This window comes from Mus caroli, unplaced genomic scaffold (assembly GCF_978045245.1).
Source record: "Mus caroli unplaced genomic scaffold, Mus_caroli_1 scaffold_15, whole genome shotgun sequence".
Classification (NCBI taxonomy): domain Eukaryota; kingdom Metazoa; phylum Chordata; class Mammalia; order Rodentia; family Muridae; genus Mus; species Mus caroli.
In genome coordinates, this window is record NW_028227270.1 from 9,661,977 (window position 1) to 9,679,669 (window position 17,693).

Here is a 17,693-nt window from a genome sequence, read left to right on the forward strand (position 1 = left end):
GTAGGCATCTTTGATAATTAAAAGCCCTTGGTGGCTCTGAACTCAGTCCTCTGCCATCCCTGCAAAGGAGATTATCTTTGAGTTTCTAACTATGGAGAGGGTACCCAGGCAAGACCAAGTCTTAAGGGAAGGTGCACGTTTTCAGCCTGTGTTTCTCCTGTTGCGTTGTCTTATTTCCTTCGGTGCGGATCATGTGTTTGTCACACCCTAGATTTTATACACTGGCTGCCTTAACTCAGTGCGTGACTGGCATGGTTTGCTATGTGGATGCCACCGGGCCAGAGACTCAGACATTCCCCACGTCAAAGCTGGAGCTCTGGAGGTCCACCCGGCGCGATGCCTGGCTCTCCAGCTGCTTGTTTACCCAGAGCTAGTCTCACATTGAACTCTTGGAGAAAGCCGAGGCATGCGGTCCCCTCGGGGATGACAGTCTCCTGCCTGTGCTGCATATGAGACTCCTTGGAGAAAAAGAACTTGTGTAAAGTTGATCTCCCATCCCGCTACACGCATAGAGTTGATCTCCCGTCCCGCTACACGCATGGTAATTTGCCTTCAGGACCGTTTCCTCTCTTGTTACTTTCCTAAGAACGTGGCTGACGGGTGGGGAGATGAATGGATGGTCCCTAATGACAAATGGGATTCCTTGATAGGTAGACCCAGACTCAAGTCAGCATCTCTGAAAGGGCAGCAGGGAACCCATCTGGCTGCTCCCTAAAAGCCAGTACCTCCTGGATGAGAGCCGAGAGGACCCTGCAGAGGACCTGGGACGTTGCCAAGCGAGGGACACAGGAGAGGCCGAGAAGAGGACTTTCCCAGAGAGCAGATGGTTGGTAGCAAATGAGGGCCACAGGGGATGACAGGGACTGTCCCAAGACAGGGCAGCTTATGGAGTGATGGAGTGGTAACTGCTGGACTTCAGTGTGGGACCGAAGGCAGGTGGGAGCACAGGCTAGCTCTAGGCAAGCCTGGGGAGGAGGGAGGCTGCAGGGAGATGAAGCCAGATGGTTTGCAAAGGCTACACATCTGGGGGCTGGTAAGTTGTCTTACGTCTTAAGACGGGTTTTCACAGGTTTTGGAAGTAGAGTTTCGTTTGTTAAGTAGTTGCTCCTGGAGGAAGTTTAGGCAGGGCTTGATTGGGAGTTAGTAGGAAGCCATCTATGGTGAAATGTTTGCCATAATAACGACATGAAGTCTGTGCATAGGAGTTTTTCTGTCTCAGTTATTGCAGTTCGAGGTGTATCGCGACACAGGCTCAGCAGATTCATTAAGAATGGGCGATGCCAGTCTCTAGGAACACAGCAGTGACGACACAAATCCCCAGCCCTCTCAGGCCTCGCATCTTAATGAAAACGTTGAGTTCTGCGTGCGCCCTGACCCGTCACTGGGCTCTAGTCACGCGGCTCTGTGCTGTTTGGTTTTTTTCCTGTTGTCTTGGACTTGTGTTAGAATGTTGTAAATGCCTGCTTTAACACTTCAGTCCGTTGCTCTGTGATCCTAACTGTCCTTTCAGATGAGCTTGGGCAGAGACCGTCTATCCGTTTTTGCGGCTTTCGCAGCATGCGTCGGCTTGGTAACAGTTAAACTGGGCTATTGAAGAAGCCGAGGGTGGCAACACCTAGTGTGTGATCTCTGAGTACTCCAGAGATGAGTAGAACATACTGAAGTCTCAGTAATTGTTTAGAAAAAAAAAAAAAACAACAGTATGAGACCTATAGAAACCCTTTCTGTAGCTTTCTCTCTTGCCCATGGATAGCTTTCTCGGATGGACAGTGTAAAAACGTATCTGTAAGATAGGGAAGTTTTATTTGATTGTTCTGTTTTGGGACAGAACACCGGTAAATAGTCCTGGCTTGTCTCCTCCATCTCCTGGGCCTACAGTCCAAGCCTGCCCAATCACCCAGTTTACTCCTTTGGCTTTTGTCTTGGTTTCTCTTGTGGTGCTGGATAAGCAAGTGTCACACCACTGAGCTACCCTACCCCAGCGCCAAGGTGCAGTCAGTCTGGAATAATGAACAGAACGGACCGAGTCTTGTGGCTTGGTTTAATTCATTTGTGTCTTTTAGTCACGTGCTTTTTTCTTTCTTTTTTTTTTTTTTTTTTACCTACACCTTGGCTGTGTATCTTTGCCTGTCCCGCAAGTCTTGGAATAAACATGGACGCTGCGGAACTCAAAGCACCACTACTGCAGTAAAGAGAAGCGTGTGTGCCTAAGGACAAAAGACGGGGCTGGGAGACAGAGCCGCTGCTGCAGCCACCTGAGTGTCTGCCTTGTTTTCTCTTAATTTACGGAGCCTTTTCCAGAATGGTGCTGGAAAAACGTATATATCCACACTCAGAATGAAACTAGGCCTCTCACCTTGTACCAAGCCACTCCAGAGTGAACCCGAGGCCTTAACGTGGGACCTAATTGCTTTAAGAGATAGTGTAGACGAGACTTCCTGAATGGTCTGCAGTGGCTCAGGAGATAACTACAAGAATTAGAAAAGCTCCCACACGACATGTTTCCCCCGCTGCTCATTGACAGAGTGAATACCTAGTATATATAAAGAACTAAGACTCATAAAAATAACCTGGTCAATCCTTAAGCAAATGAATAGGTAGCTCTCAGAAGAAATACAGATGACCAGCAGGTGAACATGCTGAACATGGGAAAATGTCAGTATCCATGACCACTGGAGAAGTGCAAACCAGAACTACACGGAGCTGGGTATGGTAGTGTATGGGTGCGACCCCAGCAGAGGGGAGGGTAGGAGGAGGAAGGTGAGGTCATCCTCAGTTACATAGTGAGTTCAAGACCAGCCTTAGCTACATAAGACACTGTCTTAAAAACCCAAAAGGAAAGGCTGCTTTGAGATTCCTGCCCTCTGGGAAACCAGCACCTGCTGCTGAGGATGGAGGCTGTGGCCTGCCGGTAGGAATGTTAACTAGTTTAACCACTGTGGAAGCCAGCGTGGAGGTGCCTTAGACAAACACAAGCAGAATTCCTGTGCGATCCGGCTGTTCCACCCCCAGCAGATTCCTAAAGAATCTTAAGTCAGAATACAGCAGAGTTATCTACACTCTCTGCAAGGTATACAGCCAGCTTAGGCGCCCATCCGTGGACGGCGAGGTAAAGAAAGCGTGCTGTGAGCATATACAAGGCAATTCTATTCAGACACAGAAAAACGGAGCCATGCTGTCTGCAGGAAAATGCACAGATGTTAAAATAAGCAGGACTCAGATAAATTCGGCATATTTTCTCTCTTCTGTGGAAGTGTCTGTGTGTGTGTGTGTGTGTGTGTGACACACACACACACATAGGCCCCAAAGTAGAAAGAGGACTATTTGATAGGAAGGGGGCCAGTGGGATGAGGTATCGGGAGGGTAGTGGTGGACATCAGAGTATATTACACACATGTATGAAAATGTCATAAGAAAGCCCACCACCCACACAGTTACTATGTGCACAGCACTGCTTGCCTTCTTGGCTCTTATGCTTCCTGCCAGCTCCATCTTACCCTGTGTCTGGGTTTGCAGTTCCTGCACTTGCCATCCCTGGACAGCACCCCCTGCTGCCTTAGCTCTCCACCGCCTCCCAGGTTGCTTAGCTCAGACAGCACAGCTGCCCGCCTCCCCGACACAGACTCTTGGATCTTCCTCGGGGCTGAGTTTCGTCACTAACCTCAGGAAAATCAAATTAACTAGATCACATGGGCAAGTTTCAAGCAATAGGAAAGCCCCCTGACTAAGGACTAACGATCTAGACTCAGGGTGGTTTCTTGCTAATCCTGCCTTGGTGTTTTTCCTGGGGCCAAATTCTGTCTCTTTAAACCTCTTGCCTAGCATCCGACCTCCCTTCTCCATGCAGCACCCCTCAGGGCACGGCAGATGTTTCTACCAGAGAAGGATCTTTTTGGTTCAGAGGCTCCTACAGGAAGGAAGGGCATTTTTTTTCCCCCTCACAGCATCTGCAAATACCAGGGGCATCCGTCAGCACGGCTTGTGAACTGAAAGCTGAGTAAGACAAATCTTGCCCTCAGGTAGGTCCAGTCCGAGGAGGACAGTCCACTCTAGTCAGCGTGTACTTGCCTAGTCCATCCCTTGTGCCAACCTTTCTAGTAAGACAGTGATACTAGACTTGAAACCCACTTCTGTCTTCGTTCCCAGTCTGGTGGTAGGGACAGACGAGTGAGGAGCTATGTGCTGAGGAGGCTGGAGGAAGGTTCTCCGCACTGTTGTTACAGGGGCTGGAGCCTGAGGGGAGCTCAGTTGGTGTCTAGCTAACTGACTGGGGTGACTGACCATAGGGCCTTGGAAATGTGAGTGATAAAAGGGGTGGGGCTGAGGGGGTCTAGCTGGGCGCGGCTCATCAGTTAAGAGCACTGTTGCTCTTGTAGAGAGTCCAGGTGCGATTCACTCCGGTCCCAGTTAACTGTAACTCCAGTACCCTCTTCTGACCTCCTCCGGTACTTAAGCACACTCCCGATGCACCTACGGACATGCAGGCAAAACACTCTCCCTTCAAAGGAATAATTCCAATAAAACAAAAAGTCTGCCATGCCCCAGGGAGCACTGCATGAAGGGAGCTCGGGCACCAGTCCTGGGGGACACACCTCGGCGGGAGAGCATGGTAGGGTTCGCTTTTGTCCTCCCTTCCCTCGTGCTAGGAAAACTCAGGTTTCTATCAAAACACTGCCAGGTGGTTTTCATGTTTCAGTGTGAAACTCTTGAGGCTTAGAACTGTGTCCGTTACCAGCCTGACTGAGAGTTAAGTGAGATTGCTGTTCCTGACAGAAAGCATTGGCTGACACGAGTGCTCACGAAGGAGTCGCTGTTGGTTTCGTGGGAATAATAGTTTCTGTCACAGTCTCGCCCAGTACACGGTTGTTTGTTAAAACTGGAAAGTGGTTCCGACGGGAGGTTTGGAAGCACGCACCCGACAGTTGTGAGTCAAACCCTGCCAGCGTAAAGCCATAGACTGTGATCCTGCTGAGTCACCGCTTTCGCAAAAGTGAAAAGACACTGGCACTTAGGACGGCTTCAGGGTGCCACTGAGGTGGGGAAGATGTTACTTAGCAAGACCTTGACTCCAGCTATATTTGGGGCAGGATGTCAGAGTGAGTGCTGCTTCTGTTCTAAGTGATTTGTGGGTAGGCTACCTTTGCTATTAATAAGCGTCTAAATTACATTTTTAAGGAAAGAGCGCCCCCTACCGAGTAAAGCGTCGTTTTTCCTGAGCCCCTTCCCTTCCTGCGACCTTCGGTTTTTCCAGCCAAGGCAGTCAGCTCTAGTTGGTTCATCTTGCAGTAGAGGAGCAGCCGGCATCCAGGATGCTCCTAACACCATCTAAACAGCCCTTTGCACGTTTCAGTGTCCCAGCCAACTGGCTCGTCTCATGATGGACACATTGGCAGAGAAGAAGAGAACTAGTCTAAAGAGTGACTAGGGAGAGTGACACATGGCATGTGGCTGAGGCCATGATCTACTAGGAGCTGCACTCTCAGGGGTGGGGCTGCTGTGTCTACTGAGATGATCCTGTTACAAGTCACTGCAGGGATTCCTGGGATCCACCTGCAAATCCAGGCCTACGGAGGAGTGCGATCCGCCTGGGCCTTTCCAGTCTTAGGGTTTTAATAATGAATACTGTGCTCTCTGCTGAGAAGCTGAGACGTGGACGCTTAGCGAACATGCCAGCGTCTTAGCTAAGGAATACTGTTTCACAATTTTGTAGTCATGATTTTTTAGAGGGTTGATGCACTTTTGGTAACCTGGCTTAATTAATTACTTGGCACGTATCTTAGATTTTCCACTTTGCTGAACTATACAAGCATCAGGCAATTTTTAAGGGATATGTAACCTACGGGCTGAATTGATCCGTACTTGTGACATGTTCACCTGTATTATACAGCCTGTAAAAGGGTTTATATCAAGATCATGAACTGATTAATACAACTACAGGGGCTGGTAAGATGGCTCAGCTGTGACAAGCATTTTTGCTCTTGCACAGGACCTGGGTTTGGGTCCCAACACCAAGATGGCAGCTCACAACCATCTGTAACTCCGGTTCTGAGAGATCTGATACCCTCTTCTGGCCTCCATGGGCAGTACTCAGACACATGCAGACGCAGACACACACACACACGCACGCACACACACACACACACACACACACACGCACAAATAATTCTTTTAAACCCACAACTTTAAGGAGTTAGAACTTGGTATAGAACGTGTGTGTGTGTGTGTGTGTGTGTGTGTGTGTGTGTGTTGACAGATGCCTAAATAATGAATATTAACTGACTGAATAGCTAATAGTCCTGAGAAGATGGTTTTAGAAATATAAAATACTCGGTTATGGCAAACGTTAAACTTTCAGATTAACCCCTAGAAGCTAGTGTGAGCCAGGGGTAGCGATGATCCCAGCACTTGGAAGGGAAAGCTGGGCAAGCAGGCAGCTCGAGGCCGTCTTTGGTCACAGTGGGTTTTAACTGTGATATATGCAACCCTGTCTAAAAGTGAGAAATAAGCCATAATTTCATGAGTTGATACAAATTTAGGCATTTCTGGTACTGTCATCCCCGGTTCTTGGCAAAGTAGGCCAGGTGCCCACAAAGAGGCTGTGCTAGAGAGTTGGACCTCAGTGTAGGATGTCAGTGTGGCTGCACTGCCACCAAGCCTGGGCAGGCACTCCTAGCCCCACTTCCAGCCCCTGATGCTTTCCAGTTCCCTGCACTCCAATATGGAGAGTGGCTCTGTGTCTTTTAAGGGATGACGTTGATGATGCAGTTAATCTTCTATGAGACTGCAACAGTAATGTTTTCGTGTATAAAAGCCTGGAAACCCATGCTTTGCACTCACTACTTAACAGCTTGAATGTTCTTAACAGCTTTAGATGTCTCTAAGAGAGCTTTGAAACGATGCCCATGCCTAGTAACTAAGTTAGCACTGTTCTTAAAATCATCAAGTATTGAGTGTCTTCCTGGGCCGTGTTATCACAGAGCGTGTGTGATCCACATAGCTTCTGACCAGATGGAGATCATGTAAGAGTCCCACATTTAAATATGCTGGTCGCCGAGGTTGCTCTAGGAAGCTTTGTTTCTGATGCCGTGTCCTCGTGGCATAGGGAAATTGCACCTGTCATCTGACAGAAATTATATGATCCTGGTACTCACACTGAACAGACCCAATCCCTGTCTCCTGAGCCCAGAAGAGCCTCCACCATAGTCTTCATGTTCTTCATGTTTCTAGCCAGGTATTACCTTCCGAGCCCGACGGGAAAAGGCGGCAGTGGGGTGGGACATGGTTCTATTTGGTGCTTTCATGTATGCAATAGTAAGTATTGCACACATGAAATAGTATGCAATAGTATATATGTATATGTATATATGTATATGTATATATGTATATGTATATATGTATGTATACATATATATTCACATATATATGAAGCATCATGGTTTAGGTGGAAGAGGAGAAAGCTTTGAGGACAGAAAGACCTGGTTTTAAAGCCCCCAAATTCTCACGTAACTGAGAGTTCACTAGACTACTTAATCTTTTTGTAAGAGTCTATCCTCAGCCATATGACCATGAGTCTTGGCTGTGCTCAGACCTGGAGCAGCACCTGGACCTGAGGCAGTCTCCACAGCATAGTGTAACAGCAGCAGTGTTCAAGTTATAGTAGCTCCTGTATCCCATTTTACACAAGAGGTCAGCAGGGGGAGACATGACAGTTAACTTCCTCCAAAGTACAATATATACAAATCATGCCCTGGAACCGCCTTACAGAGCAGGTGCTGTTGACCCCACTTGACGGTGAGGCGCGTTGAACAACTTGGACCTCAGTTACATGGCTTAGTAAGATTTGACCCTAGGCAGCCTGGCTCCAGGGCTCACACCCCGTGGTCAGTGAGTTGGCATCTGACCTTGTCTCCCCCATCCTCGGGACATGCATTACAAGAAATACGATCTCTGTTGACTGAGAAGCCCCTTGAACTCTGTTGTGTATTTGAGTAACGTGTGTATACATTTTCTCACCAAGTCCAACCTGTTAAGTGTTGTTGTCTCTGTGATGGAAACTCCCTGTGTTTCTCTGGGCTTTGGTGCCTCTCTTCACTGCACACATGCATACCTGCACCCCAGAAGGGAGGCTTCCTTCTCATCCTCAATGTGGGTGAGTGAGCGACTGTGGTCTGTTGCTTTCTTTATGTCTTTTCTGGAGATTGAGACTCCTCTAGCTGTCAGATCAGCCCCGTCTGTCAGCCGTGATGGCCTTTCATCCTCCTCCAGGGCCTGATGTCCAGTGTTCTCTGACATGATTTGGTTATAAGTCAGCCCCTGCCTATGCTAGGCTGTACATGCTGAAGGCCAAAGGCTCACTGGTGCTGTCTTTCAGACCCCCAGGGTCTGTTACAAGGAAAAGAGAACACTCTACAGGCCCCTTCTAGAGATCTGGATGGTGGGGCTTTCTTGTAGCAGTAAAGCGGTTTTTAGAGAAAAACCTTCTTCTTTGAACTTACTCCAGAGCTCACTCTTCGGCTGAGAACCAACAGACCAGACAGGTGTAGCTGAACTCGGGCTCTGCCAGCCTTTAATGGAGTCAGCTCCCATGGTTCGAGGACCACTCCCTTCACTGGGAGATTCAGACTTGGAGCCTTTGCTGACACACACACTAAATAACCTTCTCCCTCCCCATTTGAGCTCCTGAAGGCAGTGGGCTTTATGATTACTGAAGCCCTGTGTTAGCATCTAAGACAGTTGGTGTCAGGTTCTCGTCTGGATTCGCTTCTTAGGAATATTGGCTGCTGAAACGGGGTCTGCATGCGAAAGCCAAAGCACACTTCATGCAGTGTGCTCCGTGGAGCAGCACCTCCCCATCGGGCACGTTCCTCTCAGAAGAGTTCCCACGCTGAGCAGCCAAGAAGGCCGAAGGCCGTTGCGGGCCTTCTTTCCTGCAGTGCACCTAGGTTTTCACTAAAGGCTCCGAGACAGGCTGCAGCAAGCGGGCTCGGCTGTCAGTTGCGCTGGTGTCTCCTGGTCTGCACACAGATGTGGTATCTGGGAATCATTAAGCACTCTCTCTTCCAATGGTGTGGCCCTGTGAAGTTTGTACACTTCCACACCATCATCCTTCAGAGGGTCCTTGTCTGCCAATCCCGCTATTGATAGTGGTTCAGGCACGGCCTCCTCAGTAGACCTTTCTAGAGCTTTCTATACGTAGTTAGCATTGGGTTGATTCTACTGCAGGGCTGTGTACTTTCGCACTTCTAGGGCCGCATATGTGCTGTTCTTCTCAGTTGTCTTGAGCAGTGTCCAGTGTACCTTCTGTGCATTTATTTTTATCCTCCTGCCTGAACCACTGCCCACATGGGCAGGTGTGCCACTCCCAAGTAGAATGGTCTGCTAGCTTTCCAGGAAACCGTTAGTCTTCTATTTCGAGCATCCTAGCTAGCATGCCTTCCCACCCACCAGAAGGAAAGACGGTAGCCCTTGGCTGTCCCTCAGGGTGCAAAGAAATTCTTTCAGCAGAGACTGCAAAAGAGTTTTGCGTTCTACTTCAGTATTAAAATTTCCAAACATTTAAACCACGCTAACGGGTTTTAGATAGAAAATAGTTGTTCAAAGTGCCATGTAATTTAACTTTTAACCACTCTTCCTAAAATCTGAGCTGGGAATAACTAGCCTTGTTCGTTGAACCTCTTAGAAAGATGACACACGTTTGGGCCAAGTGTCAAGGGATATCCACGGACTTGGGGTCGTCTTGATGGAAAGCAGAGCAGCGAAAGAGCAGCCACCATCCCTGCCAGTTCCCTGCCTCGTGACACGGGCTCTGGGCAGTGCTCCCAGGTGGAGCACTGGCAGGAGGTAGCAGGCTGCCTTGCTGAGATCTGCACCACACAAGTGGTGGAGACCCAGCCTGCTTCTCTACTGAAGTGTGAGATCTCATTAGGCTTGGCCACCATTGTCTGGCAGACTGTCCCAGGCCTGGATGTGTCAAGTAGCACAAAGGGGCGGAATTCTTGAGAGGAAATAGACAGGCAAACACTTAAAAAAAAAAAAAAAAAAAGCATCCTTTTCCCTGCTCACTAAGGAAAAGGATGCGCACAGCATCCCACTCTCCCCCCTCCCCAAGGCTTCTAACGGACGGTCCTTTATCAAGAATCAAGGACACAGCCAGGAGAAATATAAACACCGGAATTTTTAGCAGTGAATATCAAAGGAATACAAGCTTTCGTGGGTGTTTGTTGGGAAGGAACAAATGGGGAACTAGACCGTTGGCCCGAAGTTCCCTTAGAATGGGCACTCGGAAAGTTATCTGCATTAAACCCAACGGCCTTTCTGAATTCCTGCAGAAAATCGTGTAGAAGTACTGTATGAGAATGGATTGGACTTGTTTTTAGTAAATGTGTGATTGGATGCGGTTGTCTGTCTAGAGGTTTGGGCCCCGCCAAAGCTCAGTGAGCAGAGATACTCAGTGGGAATCGCGACCACCTCAGTCCAGTCCCTGGACCCACGCGTGGACAGAGCCAACTCCCACCCCTGTGCACATGTGAGTGTAAAAAGAGTTTAGAAAGACTTGGGCATGTCGTAAACTTCATAGACTTCAGAAGTCACAAGTGATTGACAAGTACGGAGGGGAGAGGGGAGCCCGTATAGAACTAATCACTCTTTAAAGACTAATATAAGAGAAACAGATCAGCACTTTAAGATGCTTGCCCTAGAAGCTCTGACCACCTGACTTCAATTCCTGCCCTTCTCAGAAAAGCCAGATAAAGCTCTCTGAATCTCTAATCCCAGAAGTCCTGTGGCAAGATGGGAGGTGGGGACAGGAGAAGCAGCGAGGGGCTGTAGGCCGGCCAGCCAGCTGGAGGAGAGGAAAGCGGCAGAGCAAGAGAGCCCTGCCTCACAACCCACATCCGAGGTGGAAAACCTGACTCCTGAGAAGTTGACTGCAGCTTCCACATGTGGACCAGGGTACACACATGCTGCCACTGGTACACGCATGCACATGCAAATACAAATACACACACGTACCCTCTGGCACTTATATACACACACGTACATGCTGGCAGTCTTACACGGTTAATTTGAAAAGTGGTTTATGCTGAATAATTGCTCTCCGACATTTTATAATCCCTGTTATTTAACTGTGCACGGTGGCTTTTCACCCAGTCTTACCAAGAGTTCTCGTTTAGAAGCAGGAGGACCTTTGGGTATCCTCTGGTTCCCTTTGAAATTGTTCACATGATCCCCTAGCTAGGTTGGTTGGGCCAGCTAAGCCTTCAGCATCCTCCTGTCTCCACCTCGCAGCCCTGGGAATACTATGGAGGCTACTATGACCAACTTGTCTAACTGTAAGTGCTTGGTGCTCATGCATGTGTAGAAAACGCTTTACCCACCATCTCCTGAGCCCCAAGAGTGTTCTGTTTTATTCGTTTGTATGTTTGTCTTGTCACCAGATCTTACTATGCAGCCCCAGCTGGCCTAGAATTCATTCACTATGTAGACTAAACTGGTCTTGAGCTCACAGAGCTCTGCCTGCCTCTGCCTCCCAAGTGCTGAGACTAAAAGCATATGCTGCCACACCTGGCCCCACGACTGTTTTTGAAAGAGATCGCTAACCCTGGCTCAGGAAATGGTGACATGGGGTCCAGCCTGCTTTCTTGACATAAAATTTAAATGCATTTGGGAAATGCAAGAGCAAGTCAATTAGTTAAGGCCAAAACCTTCAGGCACATGATCCGAAACACAGACCAGAAGGTTAAACAGAAACACAATCCAAGGCTTCCTGACTTTTCTTTGTGTGCTGACATCATTGCTTCTTAGCCATGATTAACCTTGAGTCTGTTTCACCCTGAGTTAGAACTCTTCATTCTGGAGCAGGTCAAAATAGTACAATTGGCCAACAGTTTCTAAGTAAGCGAGCCATAAAAGAGAAGTCATTGATGAGAAAAACAATTAACATTATCAAAGGGAGGCCACTGTGGGTAAACACCATGACTTATGATTCCCCACGCTCACTGGTGTTTCTCCCCCACTTTGCAGCTGTGGAATAAAATGACTCGAAGAAACCTGAGTCTGCCGGGCAGTGGTGACACATGCCTTTAATCCTAGCACTTGGGAGGCAGAGGCAGGCTGATTTCTGAGTTCGAGGCCAGCCTGGTCTACAGAGTGAATTCCAGGACAGCCAGGGCTACACAGAGAAACTCTGTCTCGAAAAACCAAAAAAAAAAAAAAAAAAAAAATCTCCTGTGAACTTGCTTTGGAAGTGCGAGCCAGTTACATATACCCACAGCCTTTGTAGACTTGAGCGCTGCATTGGGCAGAGGTGGAAGGGCTGCCCTTCACCTTCCTGCTCAGGAGGCCAGCTGTCCCAATATTGAAATGCAGATTTTTGAATTTTGTTCTGGTTTTGTTTCTCTATCTGCACACGTTCCTCTCTAGTTTAGTAGACCTGTGAGTACTCATTTCTTTTTGTCATCGGTAGAAATAACTGACATCGTTGCTAAGCAGGTTTGGTTTGGTTTTATTTTAACATAGGGACACAGCTCGTGCTGCGCCCTGTGCTGAGTGAGGCGTCCTCACACATCCACCACTCACTGCATACTTCCCTGGGTCGCTCTTGGCCCTTTCCGAGGGTCCTAGGCTGTTCCCTTGTTCTCCTCGCTCCTTGGTGGTCATATGTGCACTTGGTGTGTGATTTCCTGCTAGAGTAAGCTCTTAGACTCACCCGTCTGGGAGCAGTCTGTGTCTCGCGGAACCCGGGTCTCTCCCACAATCTCTCTTCTCTTCTCTAAGTCTCCTTAGTACAGCCACCCAGAGTCTACACTATTAAAGTAGTTCCTGTCTATGCTAATGACCTGTGCTAACCAGTAAGATTGTGTTGGGACACTAGTAATAGCTGCCCCTGCCACACAGGAGCACCCTAATCACAAGTAGAATTTGTGTACTTCTCAAATTCTGGTAGTAAAATGGATGCCACTAAAGAGAGACGAGAGAGAGATTGATTATTAATGTAGCCCAGGCTGGGCATGAAGCTTGCAATCGTCCTGCTTCAGCCTCCCCAGGTGCAGTTGTGCCCCAAGCCTGGTTTATAAAATCAGGTTGCCTGCTGAGCCATCCTCTAGTATACAGTTAACCCTTTGTACTACTACCTAGCCTATCGACTTTTTAAAAAATGGTAGGGTTCTGAGCATCGTTGAGCGCCTTGTCTATGTGACTTCGTTGTGCAAAGCTGAAATCCGAGTCAGTTTTGGGGATTTTTCCCATGGACTGGAGTGTATTAGGGTGTTTCATTCCAGACTAGGTGGTTTATATTTGTAGATTAATTTAGGAATAATGAAAAAACCCTCTTAATAAATACCATTGAGATCTTGGCTTAGCTGGTTAAAGAATCGTGAAAATGCTTCCCTCGCTGAGACATGCCTGTGGCCCTTGGGAGTTACAGCCTGTCACTTGGGGCAGTATTAGGCTGGCACTAATTGTCTAGTAGCTGCAGAGGGACCCAGTGCAACCCTCCTGCCTACTTTTATTGCTCCTCCCTCGGTAGCTAAGTCCTCTGGGAGTCCTGACTTCTTTATTCTATCTGCGCCTACAGTTTTGTTTCACTTAGTTTCTCCTTTGTTACTCGGATCCCACTCTTTATGAAGTGACACTTTTCACGCATCCTACTTTCAAACTCCAAGATGTCCAATACCATCTCGGTATAGAGTGTCTTTGAACCAAGGCACACTCTTGGACCAGCCAACTATGAACTCAACAGAGGAAGCCCCTGGGGACTTACACACACACACACACACACACACACACAAACACACCTCTGATACAGTGTATCAGGCCCGGCACACTTGGCTCCACCCATAGGAAAGTGCTGAAAATGCAGTCCGACCTGTAAGATCTCCCAGTGCTGCAAGGAAACCAGGAATTTAGATGGTATTGCAATGGATAGGTAGCCTGCTAGGATAGAATAGCTAGTGACTACAGAATACTGTAGGGAATTTTGTATTAAAGATGTGAGGATAGGAAACTTTGCAGATTGCGTGTGTGTGTGTGTGTGTGTGTGTGTGTGTGTGTGTGCAGACTATCTGCAAAGACATGTATAAATTGTCAGTGTTCTTAAGAAGGCAGCACCTTAGTGCTGTAAGAACGGGGCATGCCTGGCGTGTAGGGCACTTCAGGGAGGGGCCGGGCTTATAGACCTGATGAACTTATAGTAAGATGCTTAGACCCAGACATTAATATCATCATAATAAATAATATAAAAATGACCTCTTCCAAGACAGAAGGGGACTCTTAAAGCACCTAGAGTTTCACAGCTGTACTCCATACGTGTAGACAAAGCCAGGGAAGCCTAACATCAGGCTGAGGAGGGGCTTTAAAGTTCTAGATCAAGCCTAAAATGTCCTGAGCTCCATGCACCCCGGATCAACAGGAACAGTCCTGTCGATCAGTGTTTGCCTTTCAAACTCATGTCACTGAAGCCTTGTTCTTGCACTAAGTTTTCCAGTAGTTCTTCCCCAGAAGTATTTTGGCTTTACTAGAATCAGCTAACATAAAGTCAGACACGTATAAACTATTTTAGCTAAAAGCCGGTATGTTTCTAGGTAATGACAGCCGTGGTACACGACCCCCCAGCCCACACATACACACACCCCTGTGTGGTTAACCAGCCATCAGAAGTTCCTAGCAGCTTCAAGGCTTCCTGATTATAGTAGCTTTGGTTAAAAAAGGAAGCTCGCATTCTACTGTAGCTGCAGTGTTCCTTGGCTGGCAAATCGTTGCTGTGTACAAATGCACACACAAATGCGTGACCTCTGGAGACCCTGCTGTCTGTCCGTGGATGGAAGACAAGCTAGGACCCTGCTGTCTGTGGATGGAGCACAGGCTAGGACCCTGCTGTCCGTGGATGGAGCACAGGCTAGGACCCTGCTGTCTGTGGATGGAGCACAGGCTAGGACCCTGCTGTCTGTCCGTGGATGGAAGACAAGCTAGGACCCTGCTGTCCGTGGATGGAGCACAGGCTAGGACCCTGCTGTCTGTGGATGGAGCACAGGCTAGGACCCTGCTGTCTGTGGATGGAGCACAGGCTAGGACCCTGCTGTCTGTGGATGGAGCACAGGCTAGGACTCTGCTGTCTGTGGATGGAGCACAGGCTAGGACTCTGCTGTCTGTGGATGGAGCACAGGCTAGGACCCTGCTGTCTATGGATGGAGCACAGGCTAGGACCCTGCTGTCTGTGGATGGAGCACAGGCTAGGACCCTGCTGTCTGTGGATGGAGCACAGGCTAGGACCCTGCTGTCTGTGGATGGAGCACAGGCTAGGACCCTGCTGTCTGTGGATGGAGCACAGGCTAGGACCCTGCTGTCTGTGGATGGAGCACAGGCTAGGACCCTGCTGTCTGTGGATGGAGCACAGGCTAGGACCCTGCTGTCTGTGGATGGAGCACAGGCTAGGACCCTGCTGTCTGTGGATGGAGCACAGGCTAGGCTATGAATAAACAACAGTGTAAGCATGAGAGGAAGACTTGTTCCTGCTTCCTACTTCAGAGACAATGGAAGCAGTTGGGGGTGGGGGTGTTGTTTTGGTTTTTTGTGGCATGAAAAATGGGATGTACTGCATGTTTTGTTTTGTTTTCCTCAGATCTCGGCGTTTGCAAATTATACCATTTTACAATCTATGAAGGAAAAACAGTCACCTAAAAATTTACATGTCATTGCTCAGAGCCATTGAGATTTCAGATGACATAGTGTAAAAAATGCGCATTTTAGAATTAACTATACAAAATAATTATGAGAAGGCTAAAACGCTTTGTTTATGCTTATAGATTGATTTTGGAATGATGAATTCTCTCAATAAATAACATCAGAGTTCCAGACGTAATCACAAGTGCAGAGTGATAAAAATACTTAACTAACATGAAAGTCATTCAGGGCTAAAAGTGGTAGGGAAGCCCTTAGGACTGCTGAAGACTTCGTTAGTAAAAGAAAACTCGTTTCATCTGAGGCAACGGTCACTCGGTTCTGCCTGTGCTTTGATGCACAGTGGATAGATGAAGCACGTGCCTCCGTGTACAGCCCGGAGGTAAGGGGAGAAGCAGGAGCAGAGTATGGGCACCTATCTCCTCTGAACTGCTCCCAGCCTGAAGGAGGCTCCCTGAAAACGCCAAGCAAGGGGCACTAACTTATCAAGGCTCCAGGAGGAGAGAGTTGTCTCCAGTAGAGTTTGCAGTTGGAGGGAGGTGATCACTTTGAAGGAGAAATAGCAATGGGAGAAATAGCTATGAAAGAGTGAACTGACGCAGTCTCTGAGTGGCTGTGTAGAAGTGAATTCAGTGAGAAGTCAGGTGGGACATAGCCTATCCAGGACACCCGGGAGCCTTGTGTCCTGGGGCTGGAGAAAAGGCAGGAGGGTGAGCCTGAGAGACTGGGGTGGCAGTGAGAAGAAGCCAGCTCCAGAGACCCTGCCAGACCTGGGCACCCCGTCTCCCCAGCAGTTGTTACTGCAGCCTGGAACCTTGTGACTCTTCATGGCTGAGGGGTTGCCTGAGGGTCCTCCGTTGGTTTCCTTCCAGAGCCTTGATAAGCGTGCCTGGCTTAGAGTTTTAAGGAAGCTTCCTTCAGGAGGAAACAGGTACCCACTTTCTCCTGTCTTCTCCCTTTACCTCCTGTCTGACTTTCTTACCTCCTCTCTTACTCTGACAGTGACGTCATCACCATCATCATGGTGGAAACAAATCCTGCTAAGTAAATGAACCGTCATTTAATCAGCCTTTCCATCCTGCGTTCCCTCTTGCTTAGGAACCTTTTTTCTTTTCTTTTCTTTTCTTTTTTTTTGAATAGCAGGATGTCTGCTTTGTAGCCTGACTTTTGCAGGATTCAGGTCAGATGTAGAGTGTCCTTTTCTTCCCACGGGCACCTAGTCGTTTCCCACTGTGTTCTTGCTGTGTGCTGCTTGCGCCACAGTCTCAGTGTTTCATTGGTGTGTGCTGAGCATACCCTCGCCGGTCCTGGGTACCTTGGGATTCTTTTGTTTTGTTTTGGTTTTTTTTTTGTTTCTGTTTGTTTGTTTCACTCAAGCTGCTGCTTCTGGGTTGTGATTAACTGGAAAATTCCCTGACAAGTTCGAAGTTAGCCTTCAGGAGTGAGTTCAAGGTCATCATTTCTGGTGTTTCTACGAGCGTTTCCCCTTCCTGTCAGCGTACAAAAATCATTATTCTCTAGCCTTACCGGGCTTTCCAAAAATAGTTACTGAAGTTAGCCTAGAATTCTTAAAAAAAAAAAAAAAAAAAAGGGTCCTTCTCCCAGAATACAGGTGCTTAGCCGTCCCTGGGAGCCAGGCTTTGAAGTCTGCACACGCATATTTGTGCACGCACACCAGTGGGGATAGGTGCACTTTGTAATGAGCGGTCTTGCGGAGAATGGTGCTTTTAACTACTAGACTTTGTCTAATTAGTTCCCTGAAGTCCCTCGCTTGAAGATTATCTTCATTCTGGTAACTCATTATTATGAAGTGAAGGTCAAAATGTTCGTAGCGGGTCTTTTCCTCTCTAGTTACGAAGTATACACCAAGAGCTTCGTCATAGTGCTCTTGTTCCAGGAACATGCAGACTTGATCGTGTTATCTCAGGATATCGGCATGAGTCGTTAGGAAATCTAGAATAAGGGTAGTCGGGGGCTTCCCAAATGTCTGTTTCTGGTATATCGTAATATCGGGGTGG

The 17,693-nt window shown here is 48.1% G+C and overlaps 1 protein-coding gene across 1 annotated transcript in view; it reads left to right on the top strand.

Moving 5' to 3' along the window:
• The window catches only part of Map3k1 (mitogen-activated protein kinase kinase kinase 1), a 62,481-nt gene that overhangs the window by 15,296 nt on the left and 29,492 nt on the right, over positions 1-17,693 (top strand). The gene's annotated exons all lie outside the window — the stretch shown is intronic.